Source organism: Macrobrachium rosenbergii, chromosome 12 (assembly GCF_040412425.1).
Source record: "Macrobrachium rosenbergii isolate ZJJX-2024 chromosome 12, ASM4041242v1, whole genome shotgun sequence".
Classification (NCBI taxonomy): Eukaryota; Metazoa; Arthropoda; class Malacostraca; order Decapoda; family Palaemonidae; genus Macrobrachium; species Macrobrachium rosenbergii.
In genome coordinates this window covers 26,039,195-26,056,424 of record NC_089752.1, presented here as the reverse complement: position 1 = coordinate 26,056,424, position 17,230 = coordinate 26,039,195, and the positions used below count along the sequence as shown (strand labels likewise).

At 47.9% G+C, this 17,230-nt stretch overlaps 1 protein-coding gene across 1 annotated transcript in view; it reads left to right on the top strand.

The window, feature by feature from the left end:
• The window catches only part of LOC136843977 (protein argonaute-2-like), a 564,386-nt gene that overhangs the window by 631 nt on the left and 546,525 nt on the right, over positions 1-17,230 (top strand). The gene's annotated exons all lie outside the window — the stretch shown is intronic.

Here is a 17,230-nt window from a genome sequence, read left to right as displayed (position 1 = left end):
TTTTCCACTGCCATTTTCGTATATTTTGATTTTAAACTACCAACCTACTGTCACCTTTAGCACTTTGAAATAGCCTATGAATTTCCAGTATTAATGTGTGCATTGAACGTTGCTGACGTTTGTTTTTCTGACGTTTGTTTGGTAATTCTACGCTTGTTTTCTCACGTTTGTTCTTATTACAAACGACAAAAGCAAGCACGCAGTATCATGCACTAGGTTAAGGTTCTGGTACAAGGTTAGGTTAGGTTCATTTGCGAACAAAGCGAACATCAGAAACATTCAAAGCCAACAATAAGACATAGGTGTAGGAAAATCATATTACCAAGTCAGAATTGGGATGATGGTTTAAAATCAAATTATATCATTACTTTAGGCAAGGCTTGCAATAACCTTAAGGGAAAGAGTGGGAAGAGACTTTATGCTGTTTCCATAACATGACATCAAGCTTAGGCTAATCAAAATGTCTAGCTTGGTAGTGTAGACTCTAGAGCATCTATCAGCTCCTCTTATCAAATATGATTTGTAATACATAGATTAGGTTGTAATTAACTGTAGTAAACGAGTCTATTCCACTGACCTAACCCATTTATTGTTGCAGGGGTAGAGCTGTCTGTAGGTTACGACTATTGTGACTTTCCTTCCTGAGCCTATGTTGAAAGTATTTATTTTAACCCACAAGGTGCAAGGGGGATGCCACTTAGAGACGATGGCAATATTATGCATTTGCAACTTCAGTTTGTTCCGACACAATATACATACCCCCAGTCCTTTACATTAGGATTACTTTCAGGCTTAGACTGGAAACGGCCATTGAACTTCAAACAAGGTGGTTAGGCAGTTAACTACTGTCCAGCAAGCCGGGGTACTGCCTGCCCGTATGTAAACATTCCAGTTTGCTCTCGGCCGTCGTGGAATGCAGACATTGTTCTTCGCTCTCGGCCGTCGTGGAATGCGGACGTTGTTCTTCGCTCTCTGCCTGACTGCCCTTTTTCAACCTTTTGGTGGGAAAATTCCTTTTTAGTTTTGAGAATGAATGTTGACAAACCTTCTAAACCCTCCTGTCCCCAGTGTGTGTGTCCTGGGGTGGGAGGCAAGAAATATAATACCTTTCGTTCTAACGTTGACACGGACCCACATGCCCTTTGCCCAACTTGCAGGGGACGTGTGTGTTCGCACGACGCTCCTTGTAGCGAGTGTTGTTCCTGGTCTCCTGAGCAATGGAAGAGGTTCGAAGGGAGGAGACGCTACCGTCGGAAGCCGGCCAAGGAAACATCCAAGGGTAATATGCCCCAAATGACTCCAGTGGTGGCTAATGTGTCGGGTTCGTTTCTCCCTCCCTGCGAACTTTCCCTGCTTGCTCCCTCTCCCTCAGGTGAGGACTCCCCCTCCCCTTCCTCATTCATTTCATCGGGTGTGGAAGGGCGTGGGGCGGGGCGGACGGTTGATCAGGACATCCTCTCGAGGGTCTCTTCTTTAGCTGGGGGAGAAATTTTTCCCCCAGAGTGAGCAGAGACTTCCCAGTTTAACCCGACTGTTTCCTCAGGTTTAGGGGTGGATACTGACCAGGTATCAGACATGATCCTCGGCCTGGTTACACCTGGGTCTACCTGGCGTTCCGTCACTGGAGGGCCTTGTATCTCATCTGTCTGGCGCTCCAGTAACAACGCATTCGGCTACCACTACCACCACCACGTCTGTCACCATGTCCGCTTTCACCAAGCTACCCGTGTCGGTGGCTTCACACCTGGACACCCAGGTTTCGGCTGCCCCTGCCTCTCACCATTCTGTACCACTGCCTCCTGGGTTCCTGGCCCCGCTCTCATGACCTGGGCCTTCTTCGTACATGGTGACGTTGACGGTACCGTATATGACTGTTCCTGTCCCTGTTGCTGACCTATGGTTCTGGCTCCTCACTTCCCTGTCTCTCAGCCCGGCTTGACTACTGACTCGCCTCCCATGCCTTCGACCCTGGCTTGGCCCGGCCTGGCTGCCCAAGCGCCGCCCGTGCCTTCATCCCTGGCTCCTCCTCCGCACATTCCTGGCTGCTGCACTTATGTTCCTGCCCCAGTAACTGCTGGCCCGAGCACCATCTACGCTGCCTGGGTTGCACCTGCTGCTGTACCCCCCCTGGCTGCTCCTGCATGGTTTGGGGACCTGACTTCAATACTGAGGAAGATGGCAAAGAAGAAGTCAAAGAAGAGATCAAGAAAGGTGTCGTTGTCTTTGTCTTCGCCATCATCTTCTTCTTTGTCTGCTACCTCTTCTTCCTCTTCTTCTGCGGCTTCCCAGCCAGAAAAGCCTGCCCTCTCCTGCCCCTAGAAGTCTGTACCGGAGACCTCTGAGGACTGCCTCCTTCCACAGGTAAGGCAGTGGGATTTCTGTGGGTCTCCCGATCCACAGATTGAGGAACCGCAGCTCTGACCTTGGTCGGTTGCATCGAGGAGCCAAGGTGTGCAGACCGGTCTGCACTCCCCCCTGCTGTGCCAAAGAAACCTGCCAGGCGAGGCCATGTCAGACACTTTCGTGGCTGGGTGCTCAGTACCCTGGTTTCAGGAGATCCAGGTACCCCCAGGCTGTGCGGGGAGAGAATTTCTCGCCGTACAGACCGGGCATGGGGTGAGAGAGAAAGAGTCCTGGCATGCAGGTGCCGACTCTTCTGCTGGTACTTCCACGAGTGCCAAGTCAGGTTCCCGGAAAGTCTTGATCCCTCGGGTCCAAACGCCTGGAGAAGCAGACAAGGGTCCCCTGCTCAGCCTTTCGAGGGCTATGGCCTGGAAAGAAACTGGGCGCATCTGGGAGGACAGCACAGAGATTCGCGCCAGCCAGCCGTGCTCGACTCCTCCCAGTCCCCAGGCCATCCGGCGCGGCCAGCCTGGCTCAGGGAGGCGGCGCTTGGCTCGACTACTTGTGAGCCATCGCTCTCCTGGGAGACTGCTTCACCTAGGCGTAAGCACTCTCCTTGACCTGGGCTGCCGTCACCACCGGCGGGTTGGTGACTGCTCACAACCCGTTGCCCCTGTTGAGACTCTGCCAGCAAGGCCAGTGGAGTGCCAGTGCTCTCGCCTGTCCCCTCTACCTCTGGGCTCCTTCCAGGGACATGAAGTCGGACAGGAAGAACTCTGTGATTTTCTCCCCAGAGTTCTACCTCAGAGAGAAGCGTATGTACCTGGCTTGGTCACTCGGCTCGACCAGGTCTCTTACGCCCGCATGGTACAAGAAGGATGCGGGTCTGCCGGTTCTCCCTCCTGCAGGCAGAGTAGATGGGAGGACTGCACTCTGGAAGGACTTGAGGTCCTCTTCCCCAGGAGGCGGACACCCCCAGAGATACAGGGGCGTTTGCAGAGGTTGTGTGCTGGTCAGCACAGTAACCTGCGTGGAAGAGACCTCGGCCTTAACTGTGGATAGATCCTCGCGCCTCGAATCCTACTGGAGACCAGAGAACCCAGAGGCTGCGGTGGGGGCTGCGTAGTCCACGCTTGCCCGAAGGGTCCTCGACCAGGTGAATGGTCTTGTGTCTGGGCAAAGACAGTTCACTTGGATTGAACGCTTGGACAAGCTTCTTCCACCTCTGCCTTCATCAGAAGTGCTTCTATGCACCATTGGAGAGGGCATTACAGCAAAGCAGGTTGACCGGACCTGGTACATCTGGATCCGGGTCTTACGTTACCAGCAGCTTACTGCAGAAGCATCTCCGTCTCTCAGCAAGCGCACCTGAAGCCACACCATGGCGGCCTTCCAGGCAGTCTCCTGGCTCGATTTGTGGTCCTTCACGAGTATCCGGTAGCTGCTTCCTCGGTATTATCGTGCCCGGAGGAATCTGTGGGATACTATGCCAGTCTGGAGGTAGGGCCATCTCCTGCCCTCGCCCGCAAACGGCAAACCTGGGGCAAAGCCCTGGTCCTGAAGCGGAGAGATGCTGTTCTCTCGCTTCTCCAGGTCTGTACGACCCGAGTTGGCAATGACCCTGCAGAATGGACCATTGCTGGGTTCCGCCTCTCTCTTCCTTAGGGAGTTGGGGCCGCCGTGGTGGACAAGCACTGGGCCGATGACAGTGACCGGCTTGTCCACCAGGCAGTGGCCAAGACCTCTTGGTCTTCGCGTTCCACTGTGGCCAGGCCCTCGGGCCAGGTTAGCCTTCCTCGACCCTAAGTCCCGGTCTCGAAGGGGTCCGATGGGAACACCAGCCTTCTTCTTCCTCTAGAAGAGCAGGTCTTTCCCCTTTTCCAGCCCACTTTCCAACCACAGCAAAGGGGGCAAGGGGAAGAGAGAGGAAAGCTATGAGCGGCGTCCCCAGCTGCTGAAAGGTGGGGGTGCCTGTCCAACCATTGGGCAACACATGTCAGCGACGGGCGAGACCTGGATAGTGGATGTCCTTCGGGAGGGAGATCTGCTACCCTTCCGGTCTCTGCCTCCCTCACCTACTCTTGGTCCATCTCCACACGTACATCAAGGAACTCTGAAGGACACCACTACAGCAAGTGCAAGCCATGCTGAGCAAGGGTGCTGTGGATGTCGTGTCTGACAGTCTCAGGCTTTTACAGCGTATCTTTCTTATAGAGAAAGCCTCAGGGGATGAGACCAGTCATGAACCTCTCTCCTTGAACGATTCGTTTGCCAGACTCGGTTCCACGCGATGGAAGCTGCTGTCGTGCTTGCTCCATCAGGAGAATGACTTCATGCTTACTGTGGACTTGAGGATCGTATTTCCAAATACCCATTCATCTGTCCTCTCCTCATAAGTACCTCGGGAAACGGTCTTCCAATTCAGGGCACTTTGCTTCAGGCTCTCGACCGCTCCCAAATTGCTGCAGGCTGTTTGGTATCCCGACCTGCTAGCTCTCCTCCCGGCGCCGAGATTCCCCGCAGGCCCAACCTGCTGTCAACCCCGTGAGGGTGGTACCACCAGGCAGTGCAGTCCGTGTCTTCGCGACTGGAGGTTATCCACCATCTCCTGCGGCGAGAGGCTTTTCGGCGTCCCACAGCAACAGAGATGGCAAGGTAACTCAGACAATCCTCCATGGCGGTATACCAGGGAAAGTGGTCCGTCTTCTGTGGTTGGTGTCGTCAATGGGGTATCTCTCGGTGAACTACTATTCAGCTGATGCAGACTTCACAAATCTTCCATCACTGAGAAAGCTTCTCTGTTTCCCAGCAGTGAGGCTACCTTTACTGCTCGGCCCTGAATCTTGCGGCTGAAAGCAGTAGACATATCTTCCTCCGATTTCCCTCTGATGAGAAGCTTTGAAAGGTCTTGCCCACCCAGAGATCTCAGGCCCCTGGTGGGATGTGACTTGTTCTGAGAGCCAGCCTGACTCATGCACCGTGAGCCAGCTACGAGAGTCATCAGACAGGGATCTGACCCTCAAGGCGGTCTTCCTGCTGGCCCTGGCATACGACGTGAGAGTTGGCCGAACTTTCTCGGGCTTTCCTTTGATGTTCTTTCCCGGGGATGGGATCAGTTATGCTCGATTTCATCCCGGATTTTGTGGCAAAGACTCGGAATCCCTTCGGTCCCTATGTACGGTTTGGGTCCTTCGATCCCTCCTAGAGGACTTTGTAGGTAATGAAACAGATGAGATGCTACTGTGTCCTGTTAGTGCTGCGGCACTATCTGAAGAGGACTCGACATCTCTGGCCTAAGTGTTGGCGACTCTTTGTTAGTACTGGCTCTGTGGCGGAATTCAAACCCACAAACAAAACAACGAACAACACTCACCCCTGATCTTCGGTTGCTGGAGATGGATAAAGGTCTTATAACTACCACAACGCAAACAACCACAAACACAACAAGGAAATATAAAGAAACAGAACACACCACAAATAAACAGCACACCAACAAGAAAGCCAACAACTCCCGGAGAAGCATACGTGGCTTGTCACACAGAACCACTGACGGCACTAGCTCTGACTAAAGACTCACTCTCCCAAAACAAAAAATCCTTCCACATATTCCACAGACAGACAGCGCCGTAAACAAACTAACGACCTCATCCCTCTTCCAACAGCCGAAGCACTCACTAACGACAATTACACTCTCTCTCTCTCTCTCTCTCTCTCTCTCTCTCTCTCTCTCTCTCTCTCTCTCTCTCTCTCTCTCTCTCTCTCTCTCTCTCTCTCACAAAACGTTGGAAATGCTAAATACAAACAAATTCATCCTCTATAATTCTCCCCCTTTTAGCATTTCCCCCCAACTTCACCTCTGCATTCAAATGGCCTTACACCCAACACCCATGGATGCTCACTAGCAGTCCTTTAGAACACATTCGCTGGCAACCAATCATTCTCTCCAGACTCGCTCTCTCTTCCAGCAACATTCAGATTTACATTTTTTCTCCTCCATTTCTCTCAGATTCACGCTATCTTCTTCACTATTACCACTCTCAATTTCATCACAATCTCATCTATGCCCTCTAACTTGTTCCCAAATACCTCCCCCAATTCTTCAACTAACCCATCCCATTCGCTCATTGACCTTTCCAATTCTTGCAACGATTCATTCATGCTTTCAATCACTCGTCTATCACTGCCACGCTCTCTTACACTTTTGCTCACTTCAACCGTTCTTTACCCTACGTTCAGTCAACTCAGTTATATCAAACCGCATATGCTCTCGTTCTATTCATACCATCCCATTCATCAGTATTACGCTTTATCACTCATTTTCACTTTGGCACTCACACTATCACACAACACGACCATTCAGTTTGCTACGTTTCTTCCCCTTTCTTACGTTTTCTACCATACTCTATCAAAACAAACTGCTGATCCTCATGCAACAACCCCTCACATTACATGCATCACCGCAGCTTGCATCCTGGAGGACCCACCCATTTGAACCCCCTTCACACTCAGTTTCCCGAATTCGCTGTCACAGTCACCCTCTTTCGTCTACATGCCCTTGATACATGCCCTTCATTCATTCGGCACATCGCTCTCGGTTCTGAACACATTCTCGCATAATGCCCATTCTTACCACAGTTGCCACATCGATACATTCACTCGGTACCATTACAACCATTAGCAATATGACCCTGTCACACCTGTAGCATTTAACCCCCCTATCTTTCGTACAATCCCATACCAAATGTCCCGATTGCCCACACAGAAACATGCTCCTAAAGCCCACCTACACTCATTCTTTGTATGTCCTTCCTTTCCACATCTAAAACACTTAGCTCGACTTCCTCATCGCCTTCCCCCTTTGTACACACTACTATCCGTAACCCGTCAACCCGTTGTTCCCTACAAACCACCATTCATCCTCTGGCACCTCATTACTTGCTCTTACACTCCTATCTATTACTATCATGACCATTCTTTCATTGGGCCCCTCAACACTGCATCCCTAAAGCTTCCAAACTCTGGCACTCTCTCATCTACCCCAGCCCTTACTTACACTTCTGCTCTCTTTTATAACCCTGTCAAGCTCTCATAATCTTCTACAATTTCAAAAATTTCTCCCCAAGTCAACCTTTCATTCGTCCCATCTTTTTCTTCTCCTTCCTTCAAGTTCACAAATTCTCTAACTCCATCTGGCACTGTCCCTAACAACTTCATTTAACTCCCTTGTTCATCTATCCCATCATCCCCAAACTTCTTCCTTGCCAACGTCTCAACCTACAAACATACAGTGACAAGGTTTCCCCAGCTTTCATTCTTGCCTCATCAAATTCATTCTTCCTCTTATACTTAACTTACTCGCTTTCATCCTCGCTTGCTCAACTAGTCTAGCTTTCACCTTGTCTACTCAACATCTCCCCACACTCATAATAACCCTATACATATCAAGCAAAAACCCAGTCAAATATTCTCCTAATTCTCAGTGCCCACACTCTCTTACTTTCCCATACTTATCTGACAAATCCTTTCATACTCCCTAAAAATCATGCACATCCCTACTTATACTCATTGTTATACTTTTCACTGGGAGTTTCTCCTCACATACAGCCTTTCTCCTTCTTTCTCACTTTCACTCTCACTTTCTTTACTTTCACTCTGTCCTTTCATACCCTCTTCGGAATACAAGAGTCCACTTCCACACTTACATTCATCTTACTCATTACACTCTTCTTCCCCTCTTTTTATCCACTTTTATCCCTCACCTCCATCCACCTCCACTATCTTCTGCCTTCACCCTCTCCCTTCTTTCCTGCCTTTTCCCCTTCCCTTACCCTTCTTACCAGTTTCCTTTCCCTTCCCTTCTTCTTCCTGACTTATCTTACTTTCCTCTGTTCCTTCCCTTGCTTTTATTCCCCTTTTCATTACCCTGCCTTTCATTCTCTCGTTTCTTGCTTCCTATTTCCACATCTCCTTTCATCACTCACGCTTCCATTCACTTCTTCCTCCTTTTCTTTCTCTCTTGCCCTTCACGTTCAGAGGACCTGCCTCCAACAGCCCCTTCTCCAAAAACACCCTTGAACATACCTTTCATCATTTCTTACACTTTTCATCATTTCCCCTCAACTTTTTATCCATCCTCTCTTCCCTCCAACTTTTTATCCATCCTCTCTTCATTCTCTCTTCTGACTCTTTCATCTCCCCTTTCCATTTTCTTCTTTTGCACTCCTTAACATTCCCCCATCTCCTCCAACTGACTCCTCAACTCCAAATTCTCACTCTCAGCCTCCCATTCTCCTCCTCAACTACCCTGGGTTCTAGCCACCAGGTTCTCTCTCAGTTTCTCTATCTCACTCATCCTGACCTCTTGCTCTCCTCTACCCACCACAAACAATCCCGGCTATTATACAGCAGCCCCATTGGGCGTAAATTAATGTGGCGAATTCAAACCACAAACAAAACAATGAACAACACTCACCCGATCTTCGGTTTGCTGGAGATGGATAAAGGTTGCCCTACCAACAACCACAACCGCAGACAACCACAGACACAACTGAAATACAAAAAAAAACAGAACACACACACAAATAAACAGCACACCAACAAGAAAACCAACAACTCCCGGAAAAGCATCGACAAAACTGTCCCACACAAGAACCACTGACCGGCACTAGCTCTGACTAAGACTCACTCCAAAACCGAAAAATCCTTCACATATTCCACAGACAGACAGCGCGTAAACAAACTAACTGACCTCATCCTCTTCCAACAACTTGAAGCACTCACTAACGACAATTACTCTCTCTCTCTCTCTCTCTCTCTCTCTCTCTCTCTCTCTCTCTCTCTCTCTCTCTCTCTCTCTCTCTCTCTCTCTCTCTCTCTCTCTCTCTCAAAAACGTTGGAAATGCTAAATACAAACAAATTTATTCATCCTCTATAGCTCGACCAAGAAAAGTGTCCAGAACACCATCCCCCTTCTGGCTTTGTGAGACAATAGGAGGGCACACACTCTGTTGGAGAACGACACTGAGTGCGCTTTGTCCGAGCTCCACGAGTCCGCGGCATTGGTCCGTCCTCGCATTTCGGAAGAACATGTGGGTTGTGCAGGTGCTGAAGGCAGGCGTGTGGTCAACAGACCACCTTCACACTCCTTCTACCTCTGGGATGTTGCTCAGAGATCCTTGGACACTTTTTCCTTGGGTCATGGTGGCTGCTCAACAAATTGTGTAGCTTATCCAGCTCCTCTAACAAGGACAGGTTGCATCTCATAACCTAAGATGCGGTTGTGATTGGAGCACAGATGTAGGTGACTGGCCTCTCTTCTTTCTCCCCATCCTGGCTTTCTTCCCACAGGCAGAGGGAGTGGGCGATGCCGTTACATGCTGGATCTGGCAGTCGATGCAGGTAAGCACCCAGCAGGCTCCCATTCTATTATCTGTTCAGGTTTATAGAAGTAGCCACTCCTTCCTTGCAGGGAAGGGAACCATGACACTATGAGACAAGCAATGCTTGTGATTGCCTTTATGACTCCAAGTTCTTCCCTAGCCTACTTTGCACAAACTGACGTTTCCTCTTTTCATGCAAAGGGACCCAGAATCTGACAACTGATCCCGTGTTTCTTACAACCTGTCTCATTTGTCAGAGGCAGTTTCCTTCCTCGCTCTATTGACCAGGAAGGGTGGTGAACTCCAGTCTGTTCAGAGACTCACTCAGATTCCTCCTCCAACAATAAATCTCTAGTTTGGACTGAGGTTTTTGTATGTGTCAGGAACAATCATAATTTTTAAGAGTAAATTGTACATTTTCCTATTATCAAACTTAAGGTCCTTTACACTTTATGCCCACCTCATGCCACCCCCCTCAATCTGATACCTGGCCCGAAGGCAAGGTGGAATGTTTACATCCGGGCAGGTGGTACTCCGCCTCCCAGACAGTAATTAACTGCCTAACCACCTTGTTTGAAGTTCAACAGCCGTTTTCCAGCCTACGCCTGAAAGTAATCCCTAATGTGAAGGACCTCGGGTTTGTATAGTTAGGAAAAATACAATTTACTTTTAAAAATTGTGATGTTTCATTGGCTGCACTAATCCAACATTGATACTCAGTGTTGTAGTCAGCTAATTTTAGGAATGGGTAAGAGTCATCCCAAATAATGAAAATTTTTATAACTTGGACCATCGAAAAAGGGTCTCTTGTCTATCAGTTTTTTGAAAGTTGTATTTTAAGAGAGATTTTCACTTTAACAATTGATTCCTGATCCTCTTTTTCTTGCCAATAGCAACCAGATTTGCTGAACAGTCTCCCCAAGGATGTTGTACAGTTAAAACTTCAAAAGTTCAGGCAAAGATGCAATGCATTACTGTACTACCTTAAAACAATTTTCCTTGTATTTTAATAATTTACTTTCATTTTTATCTTTCATGTGCATTAATTTGTTAATTTATTTTTCATTTCTAAGAACTGTCCTTCTTTCCGTATTTCCTATTACCTGCTGTTACTTCTTTCAAATAAATACCTGTACAGTACTGTATTTGTTGGAAATTTGAATTTCAAGTCATTGGCCACCGTGGGCTTGTTCCATACTATTAAAGTGGAAATCCATCCAGCCTCCCCACATCCTAGTGGGTGGTCATGAAGAATTCTGACAAAAACATAAACATTCCAATGCCACTTTGTGGGAAACAGGTGATTACAGAGACAGCCCTGGTGGGTCAGCCAAGCATTATTCTTTTATTTATTTTGATTGCTGATTTTATCTAATAGTGCAAAGACGTAAGTTGACTTTAGGAGTTGGTAAGTATTCAAATGGTTAATTTTATATAAATAACTTGTCAGCTAATTACAATGCTATTAGTTTCTACTTTTCATGGCAGCTTGAAGTTTTAAATTTCGCGGGAGCGCTCTATTGTTTTGGTCTAGGTAACTGACCCCGCCCACTTTCAGGGAAGAATAGGTACAACCCGGTTCAGGAGCTCAATTCGTTCCTGCTGCTCATTGACTGAGCATCGGTTTGGGTAGCTTTTGTTTTGAATTTGATTTCACCGGTTGGTTGCAGGCATTGCTGACTTTTGGTGAAGTACATTGTTCTTTTTGGTAGTGCTAATCTATTTGAGCTTAGCTAGTTTCCTGATTGTGACTGAAGTATGTCAGATTCTAGTGCTCATAGTATTAGATATTGCAGCATGGGCTGCAAGACTAGATTGACATCTGCTAAATAAGACATGCAAACTATTTGTAGTTCTTGTAGAGGACAAACATTTTTTCCTGACCTTAATTGTGATAAGTGTAGGGAATGGGATCATGGGAGATGGAAAACTTTGAATTCTCATTTAGTGAGACTGCAGAGAGGTAGAGAGAGAAAGGCGGCTGTAAAAGCCCAAGTTAGGATGTCTCGTTCTCCAAAAGTACCTGTACCTTCAACACTTGTGACTGCCTTTTCCTCTATGCCAAGTCCTCTAACACTGCCATTAACTCTGTTACCTAGCTCCCTCTCTTCCAAGCCCAGTGCCTTAGCCAGCCTTGAAGCCTGGATAGATAAGAAGCTTAATGTTCCAGTGGATACCGTAACTCAGCTTGGGGCTTCGGTTAGGCTCCTGATGGATCAAATGAGTACTCATAGTGTTGGTGTAAGTATCGTCAGTGGAGGAGGTGGCTACCCGTCCCACCGACAGTCCTAGATTAAGGTCCCTGCCAAACTCCCCTACACCTGGAAGGAGGCAAACCAGATGTCCAAGGGAGGTCAGTGATGGTGCCCCTGGAGCCTGTTGTGCGGTCCCAGGACTCAGTGGACAGCCGCTGGAAAGGCGTCCATTTGGATGTGCATGCTTATCGTTGAGTGACTCCGACTCGGGCAGGAGGTGTAGTTGGCGCTTTCCTGAGTCTTCCAGACTGGAAGGAGGCAAACCAGATGTCCAAGGGAGGTCAGTGGGGTTTGCCCACAAGTAGTTGCCCCCTCAACCGAGCCTGTTGTGCGGTCCCAGGACTCAGTGGACAGCCGCTGGAAAGGCGTCCATTTGGATGTGCATGCTTATCGTTGAGTGACTCCGACTCGGGCAGGAGGTGTAGTTGGCGCTTTCCTGAGTCTTCCAGACCATTGAAAAGGTCTGCTGCCCCAGAGAATGCTCCTCCGCTTCCTAGTAAGTGTTTCAGAGATCTAGATCTTAGTCCAGAACCCTTGTGCGGTTTCTGGAACCAGAAAAGCACCCTGGTGTCTCCTGTGTATTTCGTCCCCCAGCATCCGCTGTCGAAATTTTCCACGAGTTGTGGTATAGTTTTAAGTACCGATATTCCCTTTGAATTTACATAAAGTGGACATGCGTATTATGTAGAAGAAGGATATTATGTTTCGTTGTTTGTAATTAGTAGTAAAAAATGTTGTCTTAGTTGTTTCGTGTGTTTGATTGTAAGTATACTTGTAGTTTACAACAGGTCCGGCTTACGATGTTGCAAGGTTACGACGCTTTTCAAATATATTCATCAGCAATTATTTCCCAGTTCACGACGCATGTTCCAGGGTTACGACGCGTCGTATGCCAATCTGACAGAAGAGATATGGCTCCAAAATGGCAGAGTAATAAAAATTTGGAGGTTTTTTTTATGAAAAACTCAATAAAAATGCAGTTTACATCTTTTTAGTACACCCAAAGCATTGAAAGTAAGGTTTTCCTAGGATTGTTGATGATTTTTGACGATGTTTCGGTTTATGACGAATTTCGGTTTACGATGCGGCATAAAAACGGAACCCCTGTCGTAAACAAGGGACTGCCTGTATTGCTTAACTACCGGATTGGTTGTCGCATGGTAGTTAGTCAAAGGTTTGGTTTTGGTCAAAGACGGCCATGAAGGCAGTCGCTTCATATCAAAATGTAAGGAGAATTTCTTGAGGTGTACTTTAGATGAGGGTAGCGAAATAGAGACTGTGCTTACCCCAGTCTGACTGTACTTCGAGCTAGGAACAACTGAATATACCAAATGTTAGTTCATATTGTTAGTTTAGTTAATATACACAACGCAATGTTTTAATATAATCACAGTTTCAACTAACATAAGAGTGAAGTAACCTGGGTGTCATAGCATAAGACTTAAGCTACGATTTGGGTCAGTATGTTTCAGATTATTTAGGCTATACGACAACACTGACGATTTGAAATGCTATACTTATTGTGAATGAGTCGGAATATCCACATAAAAAGAGTGCGGAACAACTAGTAGCGGCTGAGCGCCCAGAAGGGGATGAGAGTGTAGTGTGTGTGTGTATGGCTGGCGCCAAGCACCCAGCTGGTATCAGACATATAGTCGGAGAGACTGCAGTGCATTTTGAATGTTCAGTGGCAATTGAGCACCCAGTGTTGTCCGTGTGTACAGTTGATTCTGAGCACCCAGATGCAGCCGAGCACTCGGTACGAGCCAAGTACCCAGATGCAGCCAAGCACTCAGTACGAGCCAAGCGCCCAGACCGTCGTTCAGTGATCGATCATCCTTCCAAACACACCCTATCTAAGAAGCGTTCAGTGTTAGATCGGCCTTTAGCCGAGTGTTCTCCAGTCTCGGATGGTTCTCCGTTCTTGGCGTTTCTCCTGTGATTTCTCGTCTGCCAGTATTGACACAGCCACTGGCTCGTTTGGCTCCACCATCTGCCAAACATTTGGTGCCACGTACCGCTCCCACTGAGCACCCATTGCAGTCAGTTTTGACGAGTGCCAGTGTTCTTGCGATGCAGGACTCCCCCTTAGACCTGATCCATCATCATCTAGAAAACATTTTGGACCTGTTAAAGAAGCTTTCGTCTGCAGTTCAGGAGCAACCTGGCTTAGCTCCCTCATCGAATTCTTCTTCAGATGAAGGAGACAGAGAAGGATCAATCCACGATGGCTTACACTTCTTTTCTGAAATTCTTATTATTTTACTATCCGTTGTTCTTCTCTCTTTCGACTCGATCATCTCTAACCTGCCAAAGATGGTTCTCTCCTGTTCCTCAAAGAAAGCCTTGTCCCATGTCGAGAGTTGGTTGTCCAACAAGAGATCTCAGGAAGGGGACCCCTTCACCTGACAAAAAGGAGGTATCAGTATTTGAGCCTCTACTGGTTTGATTGACTGTGGGCGTTCACTTCTGCCAAGATCTGCTTTTCGTCCTCGGAGCTCGACCATTTAGTGAAGAACTTTATCAAAGTTTTTGAAATCTTCAGCTTTCTAGATTCGACTGTGGGGTCTTTGATGAAGAATATTGAAGATTGCACCTCCCTCCCAGACAACTTTATAGCAGACTGGTTGGGAGTGTTGTCCTATGCTGACAAGGTGGTACGTGATGGCTCACAAGAACTAGCTTCTCTCTTCTCCTTGGGCATCCTGAAGAACAGGGAGTTGGTTGTGGAGTTCTTCTCCAGAAGTTGTCATTCTCTTTGCTATGGATTGTGGGAATCTGTTTGCTAGTGCTACTTTAGAGCTCGTAGCTTCCAAGCTACAGAAGAAGACGACACAGGATTTACTTGCACATTCTACAAAACAACCATAGCAGCCAAGTTGCACTCCTTCGCCCTCTTTTAGTGCCAGTGTGCCCTCTCCTTTACAGCCACGGCCCTTTGGAGGTGGCAGAGCCGGATATCAGTCCCTTCCACCCACCAAGATGTGCTCACTGTGCCCAGTCAAGAAATCCTCTACCAGACCCTCCTCTAGCAAATGAGGATCCAGTCCTCCGTGTTCCAGTGGGAGCCAGGCTTCTTCATTTCTGGAGGAAATGGGAAGTGGAGAAAGCAGAACCATGGGTTATAGAAGTCCTTAGAGAGGGGGTATTCTATCCCGTTCAACGCAGAACCCTCCCATTGGCGCCAGCGCCCATCAGCTTGACAACCTACTCTGTAGGCTCACAGGTTTTCAGCCCTGTCAGAGGAGGTGCCCTACCTGCTCAGAAAAGGGGCTATAGAGGTTGTAGAAGACGTAAACTTGAAGGGGTATTACACCTGCCTTTTTTTGTACCCAAGTCATCGGGAGATTGGAGACCTGCCCTGGACGTAAGCGCCCTGAATTTCTTCGTCAGAACAACAATTTCAGGATGGAAACCAATCAGTCAGAACTGTCCTCCATCCGTCAAGGGGATTGGATGGTGACAATAAACATGGAGGATGCATACTTTCACATTCTAGTCCACCCGGAATCCAGGAAGTACTTAAGGTTTGTATTCAAGGGCAGGATCTACCAGTTTTGGGCCCTTTGTTTTGACCTCTCCACAACCCCACAGGTCTTCACCAGGGTTCTCACCCCGTTAGTGAAGTGGCACATCTGATGGGCATCAACATATGCTTTCATCTTGACGACTGGCCCCTATGTTCTCCTCAAGAACTCGCTACACAGGGGACTTACAGAAGATACTCATCTTTCTCCAGGATCTGGGCATTCTAGTCAACTTTCCCAAGTTGCAGTCAGTCCCAACTCAGTTGATCGTCTATTTGGGGATGATGATCGACTCTTGAGTTTTTGGGCTTTCAGTCACAGAGATGAATCTAATCCTGCCTCCAAACGGTTCAGAAATTCCTTGTTCTCCCTTCCTGCTCAACCAAAGAGTGGATGAGCCTCCTGGGCACCCTCTCGTCCATAGAGAAGTTCGTGCCTTTAGGGAGACTTGACACAAGACCCCTTCAGTTCTTCCTGAAGGCCAGCTGGCACAAGAAGATGCTCCCAGACTCATTTGTTTTCCCCATCATTCCTGAAATCAAGGAGGACCTTCGATGGTGGCTGAGAGAAGGGAGATTCTCACTCGGGATACTGTTACGTCGAACCCAGGCCTAACCTTATTCCCAGGCGCTTCAGATCTGGGAAGGAGAGGCACATCTGCAAGATTCGGAAGTTGCAGGAAAGTGGTCGCAAGAACAAAGGAAGCTCCACATAAATGTGAGGGAGCTGAAAGCAGTACATCTGGTTCTCCGACACTTTACTTCAGTGACGTATGACATTACAATTATGATCAACTCAGACAACATGACAGTGTTAGCCCACATAAAGAATCAGGGAGGCATGCACTCGTTCTCTCTTTGCCAAGCGGCCAAAGATCTCCTAGTTTTGGCCCAGAACAAATTTCATAATCAATCAACAACTGTACCCGGGTTGTCACCCGCTTCATTCAGGGTAAAATGAACGTCTTTGTGGATGAGTTGAATCACCACAACAGGTCGTACCGATGGAATGGACACTGAATCCACAGGTGTGCACCGACCTGTGGCAACGGTGGAGGAAGCCATCAATAGACCTGTTTGCGACGCCAAGAAATCATCGCCTTCCCCTGTATTGCTCTCCAGTTCCAGACCCTCTGGCATAGGCAACAGATGCAATGCTCCAGGACTGATCCAACCTGGATATGTATGCCTTCCCCCCTTTCAGCATGGTGAGGGAAGTCCTCAATAAATTTAATTCGCACAGCAACTCCTCGATGACGCTTGTGGCCCTGTTTTGGCCGCAGAGGGAACGGTTTCCAGACCTTCTCTCAGTGTTGGTGGACTTCCCAAGACTCCTGCCTCAGCTTCAAAATCTTCTTGGGCAACCCCATTTCCTCTGCTTTCATCAAGGTTTGTCCAATCTCACTCTGACAGGCTTCAGACTGTCAGGAAGCTTGTCAGAGCAAAAGGATTTTCAAAAGCAGCTGCAAGAGCTATTGCCAACTGTAGACAGCAATCCTCCTTCCGTCTACCAGGCAAAGTGGTCAATTTTCCTCAGCTGGTGTCGAAGACGCGGTATCTCAGTATCTCGTCTTCTGAAACCACTCTAGCACAATTAGCCGACTTTTTAATCTTCCTGAAGTCTTCACGAGATCTATGCGTCAACTAAAGGGTTGCAGGAATTCATGTAACTCCAGATTTAGGCATAGAGGACTGGATCTCACCAGCAATTCACGATGGTAACAACC